The following is a 23,517-nucleotide window of genomic DNA, read 5'->3' on the forward strand; positions in this document are numbered from 1 at the left end:
CAGATTTATAGCCAACCTTCCAGCTTAAGGAGCTAGTAAAATAAGTGAAAAATAAACCCAAATCAGATGGAAAAAAGTAAATAATAAAGATTATGGTGCACCTGAAACTAACACAAAATTGTAAATCAACTATACTCTAATATAAAATAGAAATTAAATTTAAACAGTTTACAGCAGAGATAAATAAAATAGAGAACATAAAAATAATAATCAATAAAATCAAAGGTTTATTCTCTGAAAAGATCAACAAAACTTATCTAGATGACAAATTTTACAAAGAACATGCAAATTACTGAATTAAGGAATGAAAGTCATGACATTACTACTGACCTTAAGCAAATAAAAGAATTATAAGAAAATTGTATAAACAATTATATGCCAACAAATGAGATAACTTAAATTGAACACATTTTTTAAAATGCAAAAATTATCAAGATTTACTCAAGAAAAAATAGAAAATACAAATAAAGCTATAACAACTAAAAAGCTAAATCAGTAATTAAAAAAAACTTATAGCAACAATAACAACTTGCAAGACTGGTGAATTCTATCAAACATTTTAGCAACACCAATTCTTCTCAAACCCTTCCAAAAAGTAGAGGTATAGCAAACACTCCTAATTCATGCTGTGTTGCCAGCATTATCCTGATACCAAAGTAAGACAATGACACCATAAGAAGACTACTGACTATTGTCACTTAAGATGATAAATACAAAAATCTTAATCAAAATCCTAGCAAAGCAAATTCAGAAACATATTACAGATTATGCCCCATGGTCAAATAGGGATTTATCTAAGTTCAATAGACAACAATCAATCTATGAAATACATTGGGTTAGTAGAATGAGGGGAAAAAACTGCATAATCATCTCAATTGTTGAAGATTAACTATTTGACAAAATCCAACACTCTTCCATGATGAAAACACAGAACAAATTATAAATAGAAGGAAATATGCTCAACCTGATAAAGGGCATCTATAAAAACCTACAATAAACATTACACTTAATGGTGAAAGACTATATAATTTTCCTCCGAGAATCAGGAACAAGGCAAGAATGTTCATACTTGCAACTTCCATTCAACACTGACCTGGAAGTTTTAGCTATGGCAACTAAGCAAGAGAAATAAATAAAAGATATTCAGATTGGAAAGGAAAAAGTAAAAGTACCTCTATTCACAGAAGATATAGACTTATATACAGAAAATCTTAAAGAATCCACGAAAGAACTTTTAAAGCTAATAAGCAAATTCAACAAAGTTGCAGGATGCAATATCAGCATACAATAATCAGTTATATTTCTACATACTAACAATAAATAGCTCAAAAAGAAATTTAAGAAAACAATTCCATTTATAATATGTCAGAAAATAAAATGTTTAGAAATAAATTTAACCAAGGAGGAAACTCTAATGAAAGAAATTAAAGAATAGCTAAATAAGTAGATAGATAGACCACATTTGTGTACCAGAAGGCCTAATATTGCTAAGATGGCAACACTTTTCAAAATGACCTACGGGTTCAATGCAGTCCAATTCAAAATTTCAATGACCTTTCTGCAAAAACTAGAAAAATCAGTCTTCAAATTCATATGGAAGTCTTATACATGAAAGTCTTAAATATGGAAAACAATCCAAAAAGATTAATGCAGAGAAACTAACATTTCCCTATTTTAAAACTTAATACAAAGCATCAGCAATCAAGACAGTTGGCACTGACATAAAATAGACATGTTAATCAATGGAATAGAATTCAGAGTCCAGAAATAAATGTTCACATTTATGGTCATTTGATTTTCAACAAGGGTGCTAAGATCATTCATGGGGAAAAACTAGTCTTCAGTAAATGATACTGGGACAATTGGATATTGACATACAGAAAATGAATTTGTTTTTTTATGTCACACTATGTACTAAAATTAAGTCAATATGAATCAAAAACCTAAGTGAAAGAGCCAAAACTATAAAACCCTTAGAAGAAAACATGGGGGTATTTTTCATGACTTTGGGTTTGGTAATGGATTTTTAGATTTGGCACCAAAAGCATAAACCACAAAAGAAAGTAATAAATCAATTGAACTTCATCAAAAGTTACAAACTTTGTATATCAAAGGGCATTCTCAAAAAAGTGAAAACACAGCCCAAAGGGAGAAATATTTTTGAATTATATATCTAATAAGAATCTAGTATCCAAACTGTATTTTAAAACTCTCATTAATAAACAACAAGAGCAGAAGCATGCAAAAATGAGCAAAAGATTGACCAAGCATTTCTCCAAAGAAGATATACAAGTGGTCAACAAGCACATGAAAAGATTCTCAATGTCATTAGTCATTGTGTGTGTATGTGTCGCTTCAGCTGTGTCCGACTCCTTGCGACCTTTATGGACTATAACCCACTAGGCTCCTTTGTCCACAGGATTCTCCAGGCAAGAACACTGGAGTGAGTACACTGAGTTGGTGATGCAATCCAGCCATCTCATCCTCTGTCGTCCCCTTCTCCTCCTGCCCCCAATCCCTCCCAGCATCAGGGTCTTTTCCAATGAGTCAATTCTTCGCATGAGGTAGCCAAAGTATTGGAGTTTCAGCTTCAGCATCAGTCCTTCCAATGAACACTCAGGACTGATCTCCTTTAGGATGAACTGGTTGGATCTCCTTGCAGTCCAAGGGACTCTCAAGAGTCTTTTCCAACACCACAGTTCAAAAGCATCAACTCTTTGGCGCACAGCTTTCTTCACAGTCCAACTCTCACATCCATACATGACCACTGGAAAAACCATAGCCTTGACTAGACAGACCTTTGTTGGCAAAGTAATGTCTCTGCTTTCTAATATGCTATCTAGGTTGGTCATAACTTTCCTTCCAAGGAGTAAGCATCTTTTAATTTCATGGCTGTAATCATCATCTGCAGTGATTTTGGAGCCCAGAAAAATAAAGTCTGACACTATTTCCACTGTTTTCCCATCTATTTGCCATGAAGTGATGGGACCAGATGCCATGATCTTAGTTTTCTGAATGTTGAGCTTTAAGCCAACTTTTTCATTCTCCTCTTTCACTTTCATCAAGAGGCTTTTTAGTTTCTCTTCACTTTCTGCCATAAGGGTGGTGTCATCTGCATATCTGAGGTTATTGATATTTCTCCTGGCAATCTTGATTCCAGGTTGTGCTTCTTTCAGCCCAGCGTTTCTCATGATGTACTCTGCATATAAGTTAAATAAGCAGGGTGACAATATACAGCCTTGATGTACTCCTTTTCCTATTTGGAACCAGTCTGTTGTTCCATGTCCAGTTTGAAATGTTGCTTCTTGACCTGCATATAGGTTTCTCAAGAGGCAGGTCAGGTGGTTTATGACCCAGTAATTCTACAACTAGGAATATATAAGAGAAGTAGAATCAGGTGTTCGAATAAAACAAATCTTAAATCTTGAACATTGTGTTCATAAAAGTATTATTCTTAATAGCCAGAAAATGGAAACACCCAAATATCCATCAGCAGACAAATGGATAAACACACTGTGGTATGCTATACATAAAACAGAATATTACCTAGCTGTAACAAGGAATGAAATACTGAGACAGGCTACAACAGTGGCTGAAGCTTGAAAATATTATGGTGAATGAAACAAATCAGAGACAAAAGGCCATAAACTATGTGATTTCATACATATGATATGTCCAGAATAGGCAAGTCCATAGAAACAAAAATAGATTCAGAGTAACTGAAAGGAGAGGGGTATGGGAGTAACTACTTATCAGGTACAGGATTTCTTTTTAGGGTGATGAGAATGTTCTGTAGGTGATGGTTACACAAGTTTTTTAATGTATGGGAAAAAACAGTGAACTGCACACTTTTAAAAATCTTCAAAGCAATAAATTTTATGTTGTGTGAATTTTGCCTCAGTTTTTTAAAAAATCATACATTCACTGTGAAAATTTTTTTATATATATTTAAATGAAAGCATTTTTATTCCTTTATTGAAAGCTAAACTCATTAATGGCTCACTTGTATTTTCTAGACCTTTCTATTACATAGCCATATATGCATGGACATGAAGATAAAGGTTGAGGTTTTGTAAAATGAAATCATAATCATAATATACATCTGTAATTTGCTTTATTTGTTTAATATGAATATCTAATCTTCAGCACAGCTACTCTACATTCTGTTTTTAACAGCTGCTTAAGTTTTTGTACAATGCAAATACTATCATCTTTTGTAACCATTTTCTATAGATAGACTTTGAGAATGCATAACTTTTCACTGTTATTAACGATTCTACGAGTAACAGCAGTGTGCTTATATCCTTGTACACTTGAAGAGGTAACAGTGGATTGATAAACCTTGAATTGCCATTAGTGTATATGTATATCCTACTAAGAAGTTATCTGGGAGCCTGGAAGAACCAACCACATCTTTCCGTGATTCCCCCACTGGCACAATGGGTAGTTCTGGCAAGAACTCTGTTGCTTGAACAATGAGCCAGTCCGAATAACAGGGAGCCAACTAGAACCAGATTCCACAGAGTCTCAACTATAAGAGGTAAACACAAAGATTTACTAGATCCCAGTAACTGATGAAATGTCAGCTGATGAACCAAACTAAAACTTGAGCCCTCTGAGCATTCAGTCTTTCCTTACCACTTTTGGGTTTAAGTTGACAATGAGGAAATGCCCTGGTACTGGGAGGGTACATGCTCAGATATTCCAAAGAGACCCTGATTCCTGGGGTTTGGCAATACTCCAATTCACCATTACCCTTGGTCGTTGTTTTCAGTATGTCCGCTCTAGACCATCTCAGAGTCTCTGAACAAGCTCTTCCCTCTGGCAGAAGTGCTCATTTTCCAGATTATCCCCAATTGTCACCTTCTTGTCACTCAGGTCTTGGCTCACAAGTCACCTCCTCAGAGAGCCCAACTCTGACCACTAGATATACATTTATGCCCTATTCCCCAACACAGTTCTGTCATTCTACCACCTCACCCTTCTCCTCCAGAGACCTGAGTCATTTCTGATATGATCTTGTTCATTTATTTGCTTATTTAAATATTATCTAGCTCCCTGTCAACAGTAGGAATTCAAGGAGACTACCAGAAAAACCTGTTGATCCAGCAAAGCTAAATTCATTACAAGCACTGAGATCAGAGAGAGTACAGCCTGACGGTCTCAGGAGTGTCTGCAAAAGCGAATTTGGAGAAAGGTATTTGTAGGGGTGTAGGTCCTTGATGGCTGGTTTTGTGGCAAATCTTGCAAGCGAGAATACTAACTGAGATTGCACAGAGTTGATGACATAATAACTTGGCAGACACAGCAAGGCTAGGGTTCTTAAGCGCTACTGACGAGCAAGCTCTTGTTTTCACCTTTTTGAAAAAATAGAGATATCATTGACATTTAACACTGTATTAGTTTTACGTTTAAAGTTTATATATAAGTATGTACATATATAAGTATATATAAGTTTATGTATACTTAAAACTTATACAGTGTTAAATATATATACTGCAAATTGATCACTATGGTAAGTTTTGTTAACATCCATTACCACACATTGTGTTAAAAAATTTTTTTTTCTTGTAATGAGAACTTTAAGGGCTACTCTGAACAACTTTCAAATATATAATACAGGTTTGTTAACTGTAGTCACCATGATGTGCACTATGACTCCACGGCTTACTATTAATCTTATTCCTGGAAGTTTGTACCTTTTGACCACCTTCGCCCATTTAGATCACCTCCACCTTCCACTTTTGGCAACCAACCTGTTCTCTGCCTCTGTAAGTTCAATGTTTCGTTTTTAGACTTTATACGTAAGTGAGATCATACAGTATTTGTCTTTCTTTGCCTGGCTTATCTTACTTAGCATAATGCCCTCAAGGTTCATCCATATTGTCACAAATGGTAGGATTCTTTCTTTTTACAGTGGAATAGTATTCCATTATACATAACATGCATATATAAGTATATAGTATATATTATGGTGGGAAAATATTCCATTATGTAATATATTATAATAATGTAATAATTATATGATAATATAACAACATTCCATTATGTATATTATATAATTGACTTTTAAACTGCATTAGTGTTAATATATATAATGGAGTATTGTTAAATTATATATATATAAATAAACATATTTCCTTTATTCATTCATTCACTGATGGACACTTAGCTTGTGTCCATGTCTTGACTACTGCAAATAATGTTACAATAAAAATGGGGGTGCAGATATCTTTTTGAGATAGTGATTTCATTTTCTTCAGGTAAGTACCCAGAAGTGGAATTGCTAGATTTGTTAGTTTTCATAAATAAGCTGATTAGTTCATTTTCTTAGCTTCCAGAAGCAGGTATGTTCTGGAGTGTGCAGCTAACTCAGTTTTCTGACTACCAGCATTGCTCAATACAGGGACAGGAAATTATGTTGGTTTCAATTCTCTTCCGACTAATAAATTAGAAAATCCTCCTTGAGAGCAGGAACCTTATCTATCTTGTTATTCCTGTTTGCTTTTCAGTGCCAAGAACCTAGTAAGGGTAAGGGCCTGTTGTGTAATAGGTATTTAATAAACATTTATTAAGTTAACAAATTATTACTATGCCATTAAAAGCTGTTGGAGATCCTAGGCAAGACACTTTACCTCTGCAAAATAAAGATGCATACGTGCTGTCACTTCAGTTGTGTCTAACTGTTTGTGACCCTATGAACTGTAGCCCACTAGGCTACTCTGTCCATGGGACTATGCAGGCAAGAATACTGGAGTGGATTGCCATGCCCGCCTCCAGGGGGATCTTCCTGACCTAGGGAGAGAACCCACATCTCTTATCTCTTATGGTCTCCTGTATTGGCAGGCAGGTTCTTTACCTTTAGCGCCACCTGGGAAGCCTGCAAAATAACGATAAAGCTAAATAAATTTATTGAGCACCTACCATGTGCCAGACAGTTTCCTAAGTGGCAGTGATCCAAGAGTGAATCACATCTACTTTCGATTCTCATGGGGCTGATATCTCAGTGCAGAGACAGACAATGAGAAAGCTTATAGATGGGAAAATACCATATGTTATCACCAATATGTTGAACCTACAATATGGCACAAATGAACTTATCTATGAAACAGAAACAGAGACACAGATAAAGAGAACAGACCTGTGGTTGCCCAGGGACAAGGAGATGAGGGGAGAGATGAACTGGGAGTTTGGGATTAGTGATGCAAGCTGTTACATTGCTGTTGTTCAGTCGCTTAAGCTGTGTGTGACTCTTTGCCACCCCATGGACTGCAACACTTTCACATACAGAATGGATAAACAGGGTCCTACTGTATAGTACAGGCAATGGTATTCAATATCCTGTAATAAACTATAGTGGAAAAAATATGAGAAAGAATATTTATGTGTTTGTAGATAATGAAACTGAACCACTGCCGTACAGCAGAAATTAACACAACATTGCAAATCAATTATCCTTCAATAAATGCATTTTTAAAAAGAAAGCTAACGAACAAAATCACTACACATTGGATAAGTCATATTTATGTGTGAGTCTTTTCAGGAAGCCAGATAGTCTTTATTAAGAATAAGTCTAGAGAATAGCTACACGCCAGTGAAAATCACCAAAGAGATGGTTTGCTTAAATTATGTTTCCTTGTTGTTTTTATTACAAAAACAACATAAGCTTGTTTCAATAAGTGAAGTTATTTTTTAAGTATACAAAAAAAAAAAAAAGAAATGAATAAACCCACCTCTAGGCATCTGCTGGGTGGGAGCCTTTTATGTTATTCTCAGTTCAGTTCAGTTCAGTTGCTCAGTCGTGTCCGACTCTTTGCGACCCCTATGAATCGCAGCATGCCAGGCCTCCCTGTCCATCACCAACTCCCGGAGTTTACTCAAACTCATGTCCATCAAGTCGGTGATGCCATCCAGCCATCTCATCTGTCGTCCCCTTCTCCTCCTGCCCCCAATCCCTCCCAGCATCAGGGTCTTTTCCAATGAGTCAACTCTTCGCATGAGGTGGCCAAAGTATTGGAGTTTCAGCTTCAGCATCAGTCCTTCCAATGAACACTCAGGACTGATCTTCTTTAGGATGGACTGGTTGGATCTCCTTGCAGTCCAAGGGACTCTCAAGAGTCTTCTCCAACACCACAGTTCAAAAGCATCAATTCTTCAGTGCTCAGCTTTCTTTACAGTCCAACTCTTACATCCACACATGACCACTAGAAAAACCATAGCCCTGACTAGACAGACCTTTGTTGGCAAAGTAATGTCTCTGCTTTCTAATATGCTGTCTAGGTTGGTCATAACTTTCCTTTCAAGGAGTAAGCGTCTTTTAATTTCATGGCTGCAATCACCATCTGCAGTGATTTTGGAGCCCAGAAAAATAAAGTCTGACACTGTTTCCACTGTTTCCCTATCTATTTGCCATGAAGTGATGGGACCAGATGCCATGATCTTAGTTTTCTGAATGTTGAGCTTTAAGCCAACTTTTTCGCTCTCCTCTTTTACTTTCATCAAGAGGCTTTTTAGTTGTCTCTTCACTTTCTGCCATAAGGGTGGTGTCATCTGCATATCTGAGGTTTTTGATATTTCTCCCGGCAATCTTGATTCCAGGTTGTGCTTCTTCCAGCCCAGCGTTTCTCATGATGTACTCTGCATATAAGTTAAATATATCACGTTGTTCTAGGACTATACAAATATAGATAGATAGTGAGTGAGTGAATCAAAGTCACTCAGTTGTGTCCAACTCTTTGCGACCCCATTGACTATACTGTCCATGGAATTCTCCAGGCCAGAATACTGGAGTGGGTAGCTTTTCCCTTCTCTAGGGAATCTTCCCAACTCAGGGGTCAAACCCAGGTCTTCCGCATTGAAGAGGATTCTTTACCAGCTGAGCCACAAGGGAAGTCCAAGAATAATGGAGTGGGTAGCCTATCCCTTCTCCAGGGGATCTTCCTGACCCAGGAATCAAACCGGGGTTTCCTGCATTGCAGGTGAATTCTTTACCAACTGAGCTATCAGCGAAGCCCATAGATAGAATTTTATTCTGTTCTGTTCTCAGTAAATGGACTCTCACTTTCTATACAACACTATAACTTGTTTTTTTCACCTAATGATTTATCATAAACATTCCTTCCTGGCAACAGATAGAGATCTTACTTTATCTTTTCAATAGCTACATAATGGTCCAAAGGTAAGGGCTAACCCTCCAGGTTTAACCAGTTTCTACTGATGCTCACTGGGGGATGTTACACAGGATTAATGCCCCAGCTCAAAAAAAGTCTGACTCAATCATTTTGCATACTTTGAAGCAGAGCAAAGCACACTTGTCTTCTCAGGTGATCACACTCAAATAGCTGGTGTTAGCAACCAGCTTTCTGACAGAAAAGAAAGCCCAGAAGCTAACCTTGGGTCAGAATCCTTTACTATTTAAATTTGATTTTCTTTTGACTTGGATTCTTAGTTTCAAGAAAAGAAAACCATCTGGCACAAGCATGAGATGATTCCACATTGACACTGATAGTTAGGATATGTGACTGACACTTCCCTTGGAAATATTGGTGTTTTAAATATTTTTAAAAAGAGATTTGCCTTTGAACTGGATGGTGATTCATGGCAATATTTGCCAGAGGATGTAAATGAAGGGGATTTTTGTGCTGGGTTTTAATATTTAAATGGTGGTAAAGACCTAATCATTAGAAAAGGATTTTTCCTTGTTCTTTTTAAGAAATTTCTGACGGTGTTCCTTTTTCTCAATAATTTGTAATATTCATTTTTTTGACCGCATCCATTCCTAAACTTTTCAGAGGACCCATCACCTGGTCTCAGTCTGAGAGCTTTTTAAAAGATTTCTGGAAATCTAAAATCTAAAACTTCTTCTTGTTTCCAGGTACTCTTGGGCTCCAGGAATCCCAGGGTGAGGCAGTACTAGCATCTTTTCAAATTCCCAGGTGACTCCCATTAGTGGCAAACAATACAGTGTAAGGATGAAATATCTTCATTCTGGGTATTGAGTCCAGGCTCACCTCCTGACCCTGCGTCCTCTTAACTGAAACCTTGGATAAGTCCTTTAGCATATCTGAACCTCAGTTTCCCCATCAGTAAAACAGAGGGAATGAGGAAGCTGTGGTGGGAGGGACACTTTGGGTGTCCAGGGTTTACAAGGAAAGAACGTCTCTAGAGTCCCTGACCTCACCCATAACTTGTAGCTGTCCTGATCATGAATCAAGCCTAGTCTCTGATCTCCATAACTTACACACTCTAGGGGAGAGAGATTTGGAAACAATGAACACCACAGATGGATGAGAAAAAAGCACATAGGAAACCCATAGAAACTCATCAGAGGTGCGTGGAAGGAGGATAAGTCCAGCTATGTTGGGAAGTGTAGGTAAGAACTCACAAGACGGGGAAGGTGGAAGTGGGGTGGCAGTGGTGGGGCGGGGTTGGGAGGGAGATCTAGCATCCCCAGTGGGGACTGATTAGGAGAAAACATGGAGGTGTGAATATATTCCTAGGATAGGGAAGGGCATCACTTAGATTGAGGACATGGTGCAAGTGAGGCAGGAGATAAATGGGCCCCAGACTGAACAGCTGGACATTGTCCCCTGTGAACAGGTACTCCAAGATGAAGAGAAGGAGGAGTTAAGCTTTGCCCAGAAAAGAGACCACGTATTTCTCATTCTCAAGGTCAAGGAGCCCTTCCCAACTACACAGGCATAGAAAATCTCCTTGGAGGTCAAAAAGAGAGTCATGTCAACTTACCCACAGGCCTCTTTGCTAGAATCCTTCTTGGCTAAGAGATGTGTGGGCACACGTGGAAGGACCCTGACATGTACCAAACATGAACTCAGAACCCGGCAAAGCAAGACGATGGGCCGAAGGAAGCCCACAGGAAATAACCCATATAAGTGATTTAACCCATGTAAGTCTTACCATGGTGCAAGACTCTCTGAGTCTACCTGTGTGTCTATCCACATGCTACCCTTTTCCTGCTAATGAACACTGTATTGTCTCACCACTTTCTATCTCTATGCAGTAATTCATTTCTATACAGCTGTTGGGCCAGGGCCTTGTCACTGCTTTAGTGGCTAGGGCTCAGCACCCACACTGCTGAGACCTTACTTCAGTCTGGCCAGGAACCAACATCCTGCTTCAAGTCACTGCAGGATGAGGCCATCTGAGAACAGAAGGTGGTAAAAGGCAAGAAAATTCTGTTTCGGGGGCAGACTCGGGTTGGATCTCTGCTACCCCATAAGGAAGAGCTGTGCAGTCTTGCAGCCACATAGACCGCTGTGGCCACTGCGTGGCCTCAGATCCCCCGGAGAGGCATTAAGGCAACTGTGAATGTCCCTCTCTAAGCTTTAAGTCTCTCCCAGACAGACAGAGGGCACTGGGCCTGCCTTACCTCTCAAATGTTTGCTCCCAGCCCTAAAACACTTCTGACACTGAAGGGAAGCTGTTTCCACTTACAAATCTTAAGAGGGAATCAGGCCTTCCGTGCTGAGGCCCAGGGCGAGACACAACGGTGATTTACACACCATAAACTTTTGTGAGTTTTATTCACCTCAGTGGTCTGATATTAAGCAGGCTCATGGGGGAGCCACAGTGAGGGGCTTTTCTGGGCAGTGCAGCACTAGGCAATGAGGAAAGGAGAGGAATGAGACAAACAACCCGCATACTCTGGTCTTCGGACTCCTGGTTATCCCCCTTGATCTGAAGCGAAAGTGTGAAAGTATTAGTCGCTCAGTCGTGTCTGACTCTGTGACCCCATGGACCACAGCCTGCCAGGCTCCTCTCTCCATGGGATTCACCAGGCAAGAATACTGGAGTGGGTTGTCATGCCCTCCTCCAGGGGGTCTTTCTTACCCAGGGGTCCAACACACATCTCTTATGTCTCCTGCATTGACAAGTAGGTTCTTGAGCACTAGCTCCACATGAGAAGCCCCCTTAAACAGGGCTACCATCATCCAAAGGCTTGACTGGGGCTGGGGCTGGAGGATCCATTTCTTTTTCTTTTTTAAAAGTGATGTATCTCCCCCCCTCTTTTTTTTTTTTAAAGGGAGTCTTCTTATCTATGGCTTTATATTTATTTATTTATGGTTGTGTGGCTTGTGAGATCTTAGTTCTCAGACCAGGGATAGTATCCATGCCCCCTGCATTGGAAGCACAGAGCCCTGACTATTGGATCACCAGGGAATTCCAAGAGGACCCATTTCTAATGAATAGTCATGCACATAGCATTGATAGAAGGCCTCCGTTCCCCTCCATGCAGGCCTCTTCACAACTACGTAGGTGACCTCTTAGCGTGGTGACTGACATTGTCAAGAGCAGGTGGCCACAATGGAACCTACAAGGCTTTTTCAGTGTATTAATAGCCTCACACCATCTACCCTATCCCCTCCATTATGTACTATTAGTCACACAGACAGCTCTGGGTTAACGTCAGGAGGAAGTTACAGAAGAATGTAAGTGGCAGAGAATAAGGATCACTGAGGCAAGGGGAGGGATGCCATCTTGGAAGCTAGTTACCACAACCAGCTTATAATCTAAGTTCTTTGCTTGCCTGTTTATTCCCAGCTTACCTCTGAGTAAGAGGAGGCTTTGCCTCCATCCCTTCTGGTTTTTGCAGCTTCATGCATTAGCTCCTATGACTCCTGACAGTTTCTGCTCTTTCACTGCCCTGATTTAAGGTTCATCTTTTCCTTCCTCTGACAGTTAAAAATAAATTATACCCTTGGCAATAATAAAATGGGGATTTCACACCCACCTCCATATACTGTTGTGTAACAAATGTACCTAAAGTGCCTAGTGCAGCATCTGGCTCATATTAGGCATGTAATAAATGCTAACGGCTCTTTTTATGATTGCTATTATTATTATTTCTATCACCAGTATTAACTCCATCATTATCAATACAATTATGCCATTATGAACTGCCTTGTGGGAAGTCTAGCGCAGAACCTCACTCCTGTAATAGGTAAGGAGATGGTCATTTTGATGAAAACCTGCCTTTCCTTTTTCCCCATCTTACTGCTTTTCAACACTCAGTGTTGCAGTCAAAGGAAACTATTATCAGACCCCAACAGCCTCAGAAAATAACCTTTATTTTTGCTGAAGTCTTTTGAAGAGCAAGCAAGGAAGGATGGAATTACATGCCAGAGCCCAAACCACATCTTCTAAAACCTCTCTCCAGACGCCCCTCCTTCCCAAGCCTCAGCCTCCCAGCAGAGGCTTCTGCAAGTCTTTGCTTGTCGCCCTCCTCCAAAACTCTCCTGTTCTTTCTCCCCCCAAAGTCTTCTCCGTCTTCATACCTTCTTCCACCTAAGCCTTCAACTTGCCTGATCTCTTGCCTACTCAAAGATTTCAAAGGAGAAAAATGGAGAGGCATGTTTAAAACATTTCCAGCAATTCAACATCACTGCAACATCCAAGTATTTCCCAGAAATCACTTTACAATCGCTTTCCTAGAAATTCATTTTTATTGTAGTTTACAGAAGAATTGGCCCATAATGGATTAGAAAAGAAAAACCAAAAACACAACAACTGATCCTTCACCAAAAATAATTTAAGATACTCCGAAGTTCCTAAGGAATACTTGAGTTTTATGTCAAAACCCAATTGTCTGCTGCCCCTAGCATCTGACCATAACTAATCCCCGGGGCACCCCTGCATAGAGGCAGGCAGCCCATGAACCTGGGTTTGAGTCCCAGTCCAAAGCTTACTTTTATTTACTGTCACTTTCCTTATCAGTAAACTGGAAGTCACAATGCCTACCTCCCCCATAATCTGAAGATGGAGGAAGCAGTGGTCTCTAAGCACAAACACAGTGTCAAATGCTGAGAACATGCTCAATAAACAGTAGCTCTTAGCATCCTTGGAAATGATTTTCGTGGACTGGCAGAGGAAAATAACCTCACTAAATGGCTTCTGTTCCTAAGACACATCCAGTAGAGCTGTCTCATTTACTAATAAGGCTCAGGACTTTAAGCCTTGAAGGGAAATATATATGTATTTAAAGAGAAGAAAAAAAGGGGTTTTTGGGTTATTTGGGGAGCTAGAAGGGTCAACTTAAAGTCTGATGTCACCGGTAGGGCAGTACTTCAATTTTCAGCCTTTCAATGTCTTAATCTTTAAGAAGGTTATAATACCATCTATTTCACAGAATAGTGGTAGAGAATCCAGTTAGTGAATAGATGTAAGACTCTTGGCAAGTAATGGAGTGTGAGTGATTTCTTTATGCCTGTATGATCAAGCATAAAGGAGCTGTCATTTTAAGAAAAAAATTAAATGATAGATGCTCTTCCTCTGAATCCCCAAAGCACCCTATTGCTGTGTGGGGGCATCCTCATAGCAAGTTCATTATCAGAGACCCTTTGGTATGAGCTTGTGGAAGGAAGCGTAACCACTGGAAAGTGGAAATATTCACTCATGAACCTGCCACTTAAAAATCTGAGTCTTGCTCAGACATGGCTTCCCACATAGCACGAGCTCCCTGGGTGCCCAGAGGGTCATCTCTGACACCTGTCCTGCGTTGTCACCCAGCGATACAATGCAGAAAAGACACAGGGCTGCAGGAGGTCAAAGAGAGTGACATTGGCAACAGCTCCAACCACTCATCGAGGCTTTGACAAATGTGGTGGTGTTGGAACAACTTGCAATGAATGAAATGATCTATCTAAATGATAATGCTTCAAAAGGGAATAAATGTGAATAGCAGCTGATTAAATATGTTGCTTAGACAGATGAAATCCTCAAATATCCTAACAAAACTGATGTTCTCTATAGTATCCTGCGACAGCCAGATGTGACCTGAAGGATGCTGAAACGCAACATCCTTCTTCAGCGTATAGCACGTGTGTTTTACTGCAGTGACAGCTGATGTGTTGTTGAACAGAAGATTTTTAAAACTCTGTTGTGAATTTTCATTTCATTTTCTAAGATAAAGTCCCAGTCACACCCTTTGTTTCACTATAACTGCTATGAAATTCATGTTCCCTATTTTAATGCATCTACATAAGTGGCCTTCTTCTGTTGCAGTTTGTCCAGGAAAAATGAGAATCTCTCTTCTTTAAAAATTTTATTGAAGTATAGCTGCTTTACTTTGTTGTGTTAGCTGTTGCTGTAACCGAAGTGAATTGGCTAAACATCAACATCAGTTCAGTTCAGCTCAGTCGCTCAGTCGTGTCCGACTCTTTGCCACCCCATGAACCGCAGCACGCCAGGCCTCCCTGTCCATCACCAACTCCTGGAGTTTACTCAAACCCATGTCCATCGAGTCAGTGATGCCATCCAGCCATCTCATTCTCTGTCGTCCCCTTCTCCTCCTGCCCTCTATCACTCCCAGCATCAGGGTCTTTTCCAATGAGTCAACTCTTCTCATGAGGTGGCCAAAGTACTGGAGTTTCAGCTTCAGCATCAGTTCTTCCAATGAACACCCAGGACTGATCTCCTTTAGGATAGACTGGTTGGATCTTCTTGAAGTCCAAGGGACATACATGCCCTCTTTTTAAAATTTCCTTCCCACTTAGCTCATCACAGAGCACTGGGCAGAGTTCCCTCTGTGATCCAGTGGGTTCTCATTAGTTATCTATTTGACACATAGTATCAGTAGTGTTGGAGAGGGAAATGGCACTCCAATACTCTTGCCTGGAGAATTCTTTGTACAGAGAAGCCTGGTGGGATGCTGTCCATGGGGTCACACAGAGTCAGACATGACGGAAGCGACTAAGCATGCTTGCATGCACTGGAGAAGGAAATGGCAAGTACTCTTGCCTGGAGGATTCTGTGGACAGAGGAGCCTGGTGGGCTTCCATCTGTGGGGTCGCACAGAGTCAGACACGACTGACGCGACTTAGCAGCAGCATCAATAGTGTACCTATGTCAATCCCAATCCCCCAGTTCATCTCACCTCCTCTTCTCCGTAGGTGTCCATACATTTGTTCTTTATATCTGTGTCGCTATTCTGCTTTGTAAATAAGATCATCTATACCAATTTTTTCTGATTCCACATATACGCGTTAACATAGGATATTTGTTTTTCTGACTTGCTGCACTCTTAGAATCTCTTTTCTGGATGCTGATTTCTGACGTGCCGTCCCCTCTACTTGGGGTGCTCCGCCCCCTCACATCCGCAGGATGCTCGCTGCTCCCTTCTTTAGGTCTTTGTCAACTGTCTACTTCTCAGGAGACTTCTGGACCTTCCTTTATTAAAAAGCCTCCTATACGCTAAGGCATACGTGCCCACTCACCCGCAACCACACATGCACTCACATCCCCCACATCTCTACAATCAGATGCTCCTCACACACATATACACCCTTACACACACCCACACACATACATGCCTGTGCACACACACACACAACCTTTACTCACTTATCTATTCTTCTCTATCCCTTTATCTTGCTTTTTATTCATAACATTTATCGCCTCCTGGAATGTTAAGTATATTTTCCCCAGTTATTTGTTTATTATTTGCTACAAAATCAGGAACTTGATTGGGCTCATTATTTTATCTCCAGTAGTGGGCAGAGAGGAGGTCCTCAGTATTAGTGGGATATATATCCTGGTGATATATATCCTGAGAAATCTGTATGCAGGTCAAGAAGCAACACTTAGAATTAGACTTAGAATTGGTTCCAAATTGGGAAAGAAGTATGTCAAGGCTGCATATTGTCACCCTGCTTATTTAACTTATACACAGAGTACATAATGAGAAATTTTGGACTGGATGAAGCACAAGCTGGAATCAAGATTGCTGGGACAAATATCAATAACCTCATAAATGCAGATGACACCACCCTTATGGCAGAAAGCGAAGAAAAACTAAAGAGCCTCTTGATGAAAGTGAAAGAGGAGAGTGAAAAAGTTAGTGAAAGAGTGAAAAAGTTAAAACTCAATATTCAGAAAACTAAGATCATGGCAACTGGTCCCATCACTTCTTGGCAAATAGATGGGGAAACAATGGAAATGGTGAAAGACCTTATTTTGGGGGGCTACAAAATCACTCCTGATAGTAACTGCAGCCACGAAATTAAAAGACGCTTGCTCCTTGGAAGAAAAGTTATGACCAACCTCAACAGCATATGAAAAAGCAGAGACATTACTTTGCCAACAAAGTCTCATCTAGTCAACACTATGGTTTTTCCAGTAGGCATGTATGCATGTGAGAGTTGAACTATAAAGAAAGCTGAGCACCGAAGAATTGATGCTTTTGAACTGTGGTATTGGAGAAGACTCTTGAGATTTCCTTGGACAGCTAGGAGATCAAACCAGTCCATCTTAAAGTAAATCAGTCCTGAATATTCATGGGAAAGACTGATGCTGAAGCTGAAACTCCAATACTTTGACCACCTGATGTGAAGAACTGACTCATTGGAAAAGACCCTGATGCTCTGAAAGATTGAAGGCAAGAGGAGAAAGGGACGACAGAGGGTGAGACTGTTGGATGGCATCACCTACTCAATGGATATGAGTTTGAGTAAACTCCAGGAGTTGGTGATGGACAGAGAGGACTGGTGTGCTGCAGTCCACGGGGTCGCAAAGAGTTGGACACGACTGAGCGACTAAACTGAACTGATATCCTGCCCATGAATGGATGGATGAGTGGATGCCTGGATCCCAGAACCCAGGGCATTTTGTTGAAAAGGTTACTTAACCCCCTCCACACTGATGATGCCTTGAGGGCAGGGTCTATGACTTCATTGTCCTTTTTCACCAGTACTTCAGGGAGCCGGGCACTGAGGTTTTCCTCAAACACGTGCTGGGCTGCAATAAAGTCCTAGCAGAGTATCCAGGTTTCAACTTCTGAGTGTCTTCAAAGCCCCCATCCCAAACCCTGACATCAGCAGAGGTGCAGCCCCAGGCCCGGGGCTTTTGCCAGAAGCATCTCTTTGTTGTAAAAGCAAAACAAAAGAACACACACCACTGTGGAAATTCCAAAATAAACGCTCCTCTCTGCAGGCTGGAGCGGGTGGGTGGGAGCGAAGATGCAGAAGCTACAGGAGTGGCCGCCTGGAGCACCAAGTTTGCAATGTCGGAGCTCCGCTCCAGTTTTATTAAAAACGTCAATCTAACGAGCCTGTGTGACCAGCCCATGAAAAGTGGCATGCTGTGTGTGACCAGAGCCGCTCCTGAGGCTCTCAATTGGTTCAAGATGTGGGGGCGGCGGCGAGGGGCAGTCAGCTCCGCGCATCCCCCACCATCGCTCCTCTGGGGAGAGACTTGTCCACAGGACAGTGCGAAGCTTGGGCAGGCAGGCTGGTGACCAGTTTGCTTACTTCACATACAAACATCAGTTCTTCTGGTCGCATCTCCCCATGTGGGCCTTGATGGGGGCTTGCCGGCCCCTGTTCTCTGAACACACCAGGTACTCAGCTCAGAGGCGTGGCCTGCCGAGATCCTGACCCACCTGAGGCTCTTCCCCAGCTGTCCTTCGGGACTCCTGCACCAAGCCTGTGGGTAATCAGGTCACCAGATCTGTTTCAAAACAGGAAACTGAGCTCAAAAAGCTAGTGTCTCACCGAAAGCCACACATCAGAGAGGGACTATAGCAAGATGCGAAAGTAGGCTGCAGAAAGGTCCTCTAAAACCAAAGTACAGGTTGAAAGGAGCCATGTGTAATTTTAAGACTAGGGAAAGAAACTTCTCTCTCTGTGTAGGAGATAGTATGAAGAAATGGAGACATGAGGGGCTTTGGAGACTGTGCTCATCCTGCCCGTTTGCATGCTACTCCGGCCACTTCGGTTTCCTCATCTGTACCCCAAGGGTAACACAGAACCCACCTCACTTGTGTTTATGAAGATCCACTTGGTACCTGGCACAGAAGAAGCTCTCAAATAAATAGTGTGATTATTATTGCCAATAAAAGTTATTCCATCCTCTCAGAGTTCAGGAGAGATACAGGGAGAGATAACTGGGTATAAGGATATGAAATGTGAAATGTCAGACAGCCTAGCGTCATGGGCCAATCACCTCCTCTGCCTGTTCCTCGGCTTCTAATGTGTTACTGTCCTAACTGGTCGCTTCCGTCTTGGTGTCCCTACAGCTCTTGGCACAAATGTCTATGATGGCACTTAGTATTTCTTCAGTTTACCAGCCCCAGGGCCCAGGAAGCTGCACCTTCACCCATACAGAGAGCAGACAGTCCCACGGGCTCAGTCTCCCTACCAGGGTCTGTGTCAAGCCCGTTCTCTGAACCATCCCATCTAAATGTCACAGATCCCCTGTGACCAAGTCCGTCATCAGCCCATTTTAGAGGAGGGATCTAAAATACTAAAAATCCTAAGTGACTTGCTGAGGAACAAATATCCTGTGGGACGCACAGCTGGGATTAGAACCTAAATCAAGATACCCACCGCTTAATGAGTTAGTGGGAAAACAGAAAGAGAGAGAGGAAGAGTTTGACAAAGGAAGGTGGATTTGGACAGGAATGGTTCAGATGGTAAAGGATCTGCCTGCAATGCAGGAGACCTGGGTTAGATCTCTGGGTTAGGAAGACCCCCTGGAGGAAGACATGGCAATCCACTCTAGTATTCTTGCCTGAAGAGTTCTTTATACAAACGAGCCTGGTGGCCATAGTCCATAGGGTCGCAAAAGAGTGGAACTTTTTGGTGGAACTAACACTTTTTGGTGGAACTAACACTTCCACTAATCACTTTGGACAAGATAGTACCAGAACAAGACTATAAATAGAGACTCACATCTTACTCAGAAAAAAACATTTAAGTGTGTGTGTGGGTTTTACTTTCTTGAGTCATACTTAGCAAGTTCACCCTCTACACTTAATTATTTCAGAGAAACCTCTGGAGGAGTGACTATAAATATGAGAGAAGACTGGTGCACACTCTGCCTGACAGTCTCCTGGGTTTCCGATTTTCCATCTTTTATAGGCTATGGGATCTTCAGCATTGTTTGCCGATTAAACAACCAAGGAACTACAGCTATGTCCCTAGAACCCGATTTCCTCCTTAGAAATATGGGGCTTTGGGGGCATAAATACAAATATGTGCACCTTACTGTTTTCAGTCACTAAGCCATGTCTAACTCTTTGCAACCCCATGGACTGCAGCATGCTAGTGTTTATGTGACCTCCACTATCTCTCAGAGGTTGCTCAAACTCATGTCCATTGAGTGAGTGATGCTATCTAACAATTTCATCCTCTGCCACACTCTTCTCCTTTTGCCTTCAGTCTTTCTCAGCAGCAGGATCTATTCCAATGAGTCGATTAGTCCCATCAGTGGCATCAAAGTATTGGAGCTTCAGCTTCAATATCAGTCCTTCCAATGAATATTCAGGGTTGATTTTCTTTAGGATTGACTGGTATGATCTCTTTGCAGTCCATGGGACTCTCAAGAGTCTTCCCCAGCACCGCAATTTGAAAGCATCCATTCTTTGGTGCTCAGCCTTCTATATAACCAACTCTCACATCTGTATGTGACTAGTGGAAATACCATTCAGTTCAGTTCAGTTGCTTAGGCGTGTCCGACTCTTTGCGACCCCGTGGACTGCAGCATGCATATCTTCTCTGTCCTTCACCAACTCCTGGAGCTTGCTCAAACTCATCACCAAGTCGGTGATGCCATCCAACCAACTCATCCTCTGTCGTCCCTTTCTCCTCCTGCCTTCAGTCTTTCCCAGCATCAGAGTCTTTTCTAACGATTCAGTTCTTCACATCAGGTGGCCAAAGTATTGGAGTTTCAGCCTCAGCATCAGTCCTTCCCATGAATATTCAGGACTGATTTCCTTTAGGATGGACAGGTTGGAGCTCCTTGCAGTTCAAGGGAGTCTCAAGAGTCTTCTCCAATACCACAGTTCAAAAGCATCAATTCTTCGGTGCTCAGCTTTCGTTATAGTCCAAATCTCACATGCATACATGACCACTGGAAAAACCATAGCTTTGACTACACAGACCTTTGTCAGCAAGGTAATGTCTCTCCTTTTTAATATGTTGTTTAGGTTGGTCAAAGCTTTTCTTCCAAGGAGCAAGCGTCTTTAATTTCATGACTGCAGTCACCATCTGCAGTGATTTTTGGAGCCCCGCAAAATAAAGTCTCTCATTGTTTCCATTGTTTCCCCATCTATTTGCCATGAACTGATGGGACAGGGTGCCATGATCTTCATTTTTTGAATGCCGAGTTTTAAGCCAATTTTTTCACTCTGCTCTTTCACTTTCATCAAGAGGCTCTTTACTTCCTCTTCACTTTCTGCCAAAAGGGTGTGTATCATCTGCATATCTGACGTTATTGATATTTCTCCCTGTAATCTTGATTCCAGCTTGTGCTTCACCCAGCCGAGCATTTTGCATGATGTACTCTGCAATGCACATGTACTTTGCATGTACATAAATAAGCAGGCTGATATTATATGGCCTTGATGTACTCCTTTCACAATTTGGTACCAGTCTGTACCAAGTCCAGTTCTAACTGTTGCTTCTTGACTTGCATACAGATTTCTCAGGAGGGTGGTCAGGTGATCTGGTATTCCCATCTCCTTAAGAATTTTCCATAGTTTGTTGTGATCCACACAGTCAAAGACTTTGTCATATTCAACAAAGCAGAAGTAGATGTTTTTCTGGAACTCTCTTGCTTTTTCGACGATCCAACTGATGTTGGAAATTTGATCTTTGGCTCCTCTGCCTTTTCTAAATCCAGCTTGAACACGTGGAAGTTTACAGTTCATGTACTGTTGAAGCCTGGCTTGGAGAATTTTGAGCATTACTTTGCTAGCGTGTGAGATGAGTGCAATTGTGAGGTAGTTTGAGCATTCTTCGACATTGCCTTTCTTTGGGACTGGAATGAAAACTGATCTTTTCCAGTCCTGTGGCAACTGCTGAGTTTTCCAAATTTGCTGGCATATTGAGTGCAGCACTTTCACAGCATCATCTTTTAGGATTTGAAATAGCTCAACTGGAACGCCATCACCTCCACTAGCTTTGTTCATAGTAAAGCTTCCTAAGGCCCACTTGACTTCACATTCCAGGATGTCTGGCTCTAGATGAGTGGTCACACCATCGTGGTTATCTGGGTCATGAAGATCTTTTTTGTATAGTTCTTCTGTGTATTCTTGCCACCTCTTCTTAATATCTTCTGCTTCTGTTAGGCCTGTACCGTTTCTGTCCTTTATTGTGCCCATCTTTGCATGACATGTTCCCTTGGTATCTCTAATTTTCTTGAAGAGATTTCTACTCTTTCCCATTCTATTGTTTTCCTCTATTTCTTTGCACTGATCAATGAGGAAGGCTTTCTTATCTCTCCTCGCTTTTCTTTGGAACCCTGCATTCAAATGGGTATATCTTTCCTTTTCTCCTTTGCTTTTAGCTTCTCTTCTTTTCTCAGCTATTTGGAAGATCACCTCAGACAACCATTTTGCCTTTTTACTTTTGTTTTTCTTGGGGGTGGTCATGAGCCCTGCCTCCTATAAAATGTCATGAACTTCTGTCCATAGTTCTTCAGGCACTCTATCAGATCTAAACCCTTGAATCTATTTGTCACTTCCACTGTATAATTGTAAGAGATTTGATTTAGGTCATACCTGAATGGTCTAATGGTTTTCCCTACTTTCTTTAGTTTAAGTCTGAATTTGGCAATAAGGAGTTCATGATCTGAGCCACAGTCAGCTCCCAGTCTTGTTTTTGCTCACTGTATAGAGCTTCTCCATCTTTGGCTGCAAAGAATATAATCAATCTGATTTTGGTGTTGGCCATCTGGTGATGTCCATGTGTCAAGTCTTCTCTTGTGTTGTTGGAAGAGGGTGTTTGCTATGACCAGTGCGTTCTCTTGGCTAAACTCTGTTAGCCTTTGCCTTGCTTCATTTTCAACTCCAAGGCCAAATTTGCCTGTTACTCCAAGTGTTTCTTGACTTCCTACTTTTGCATTCCGGTCCCCTATGATGAAAAGGATATCTTTTTTGGGTGTTAGTTCTAAAAGGTCTTGTAGGTCTTCATAGAACCTTTCAACTTCAGCTTCTTCAGCATGACTGGTTGGGGCATAGGCTTGGATTACCGTGATATTGAATGGTCTGCCTTGGAAATGAACAGAGATCATTCTGTCATTTTTGAGATTGCATCCAAGTACTGCATTTCGGACTCTTTCGTTGACCATGATGGCTACTCCATTTCTTCTAAGGGATTCCTGCCCACAGTAGTAGATATAATGGTCGTCTGAGTTCAATTCACCCATTCCAGTCCATTTTAGTTCACCGAGTCCTAATATGTAGATGTTCATTCTTGCATCCCATTTGACCCCTTCCAATTTATCTTGATTCACGGACCTAACATTCCTTGTTCCTATGCAATATTATTCTTTAGAGTATTGGACTTTACTTCCATCACCAGTCACACCCACAACTGGGCGTTGTTTTTCTTTTGGCTCTGTCTCTTCATTCTTTCTGCAGTTATTTCTCCTGGCTTCTTCAGTAGCATATTGGGCACCTACCTACCTGGGGAGTTCATCTTTCCATGTCATATCTTTTTGCCTTTTCTTACTCCTCATGTGGAGAAGGCAATGGCAACCCACTCCAGTACTCTTGCCTGG

This window comes from Odocoileus virginianus, chromosome 14 (assembly GCF_023699985.2).
Source record: "Odocoileus virginianus isolate 20LAN1187 ecotype Illinois chromosome 14, Ovbor_1.2, whole genome shotgun sequence".
In the NCBI taxonomy this organism is placed as follows: Eukaryota; Metazoa; Chordata; class Mammalia; order Artiodactyla; family Cervidae; genus Odocoileus; species Odocoileus virginianus.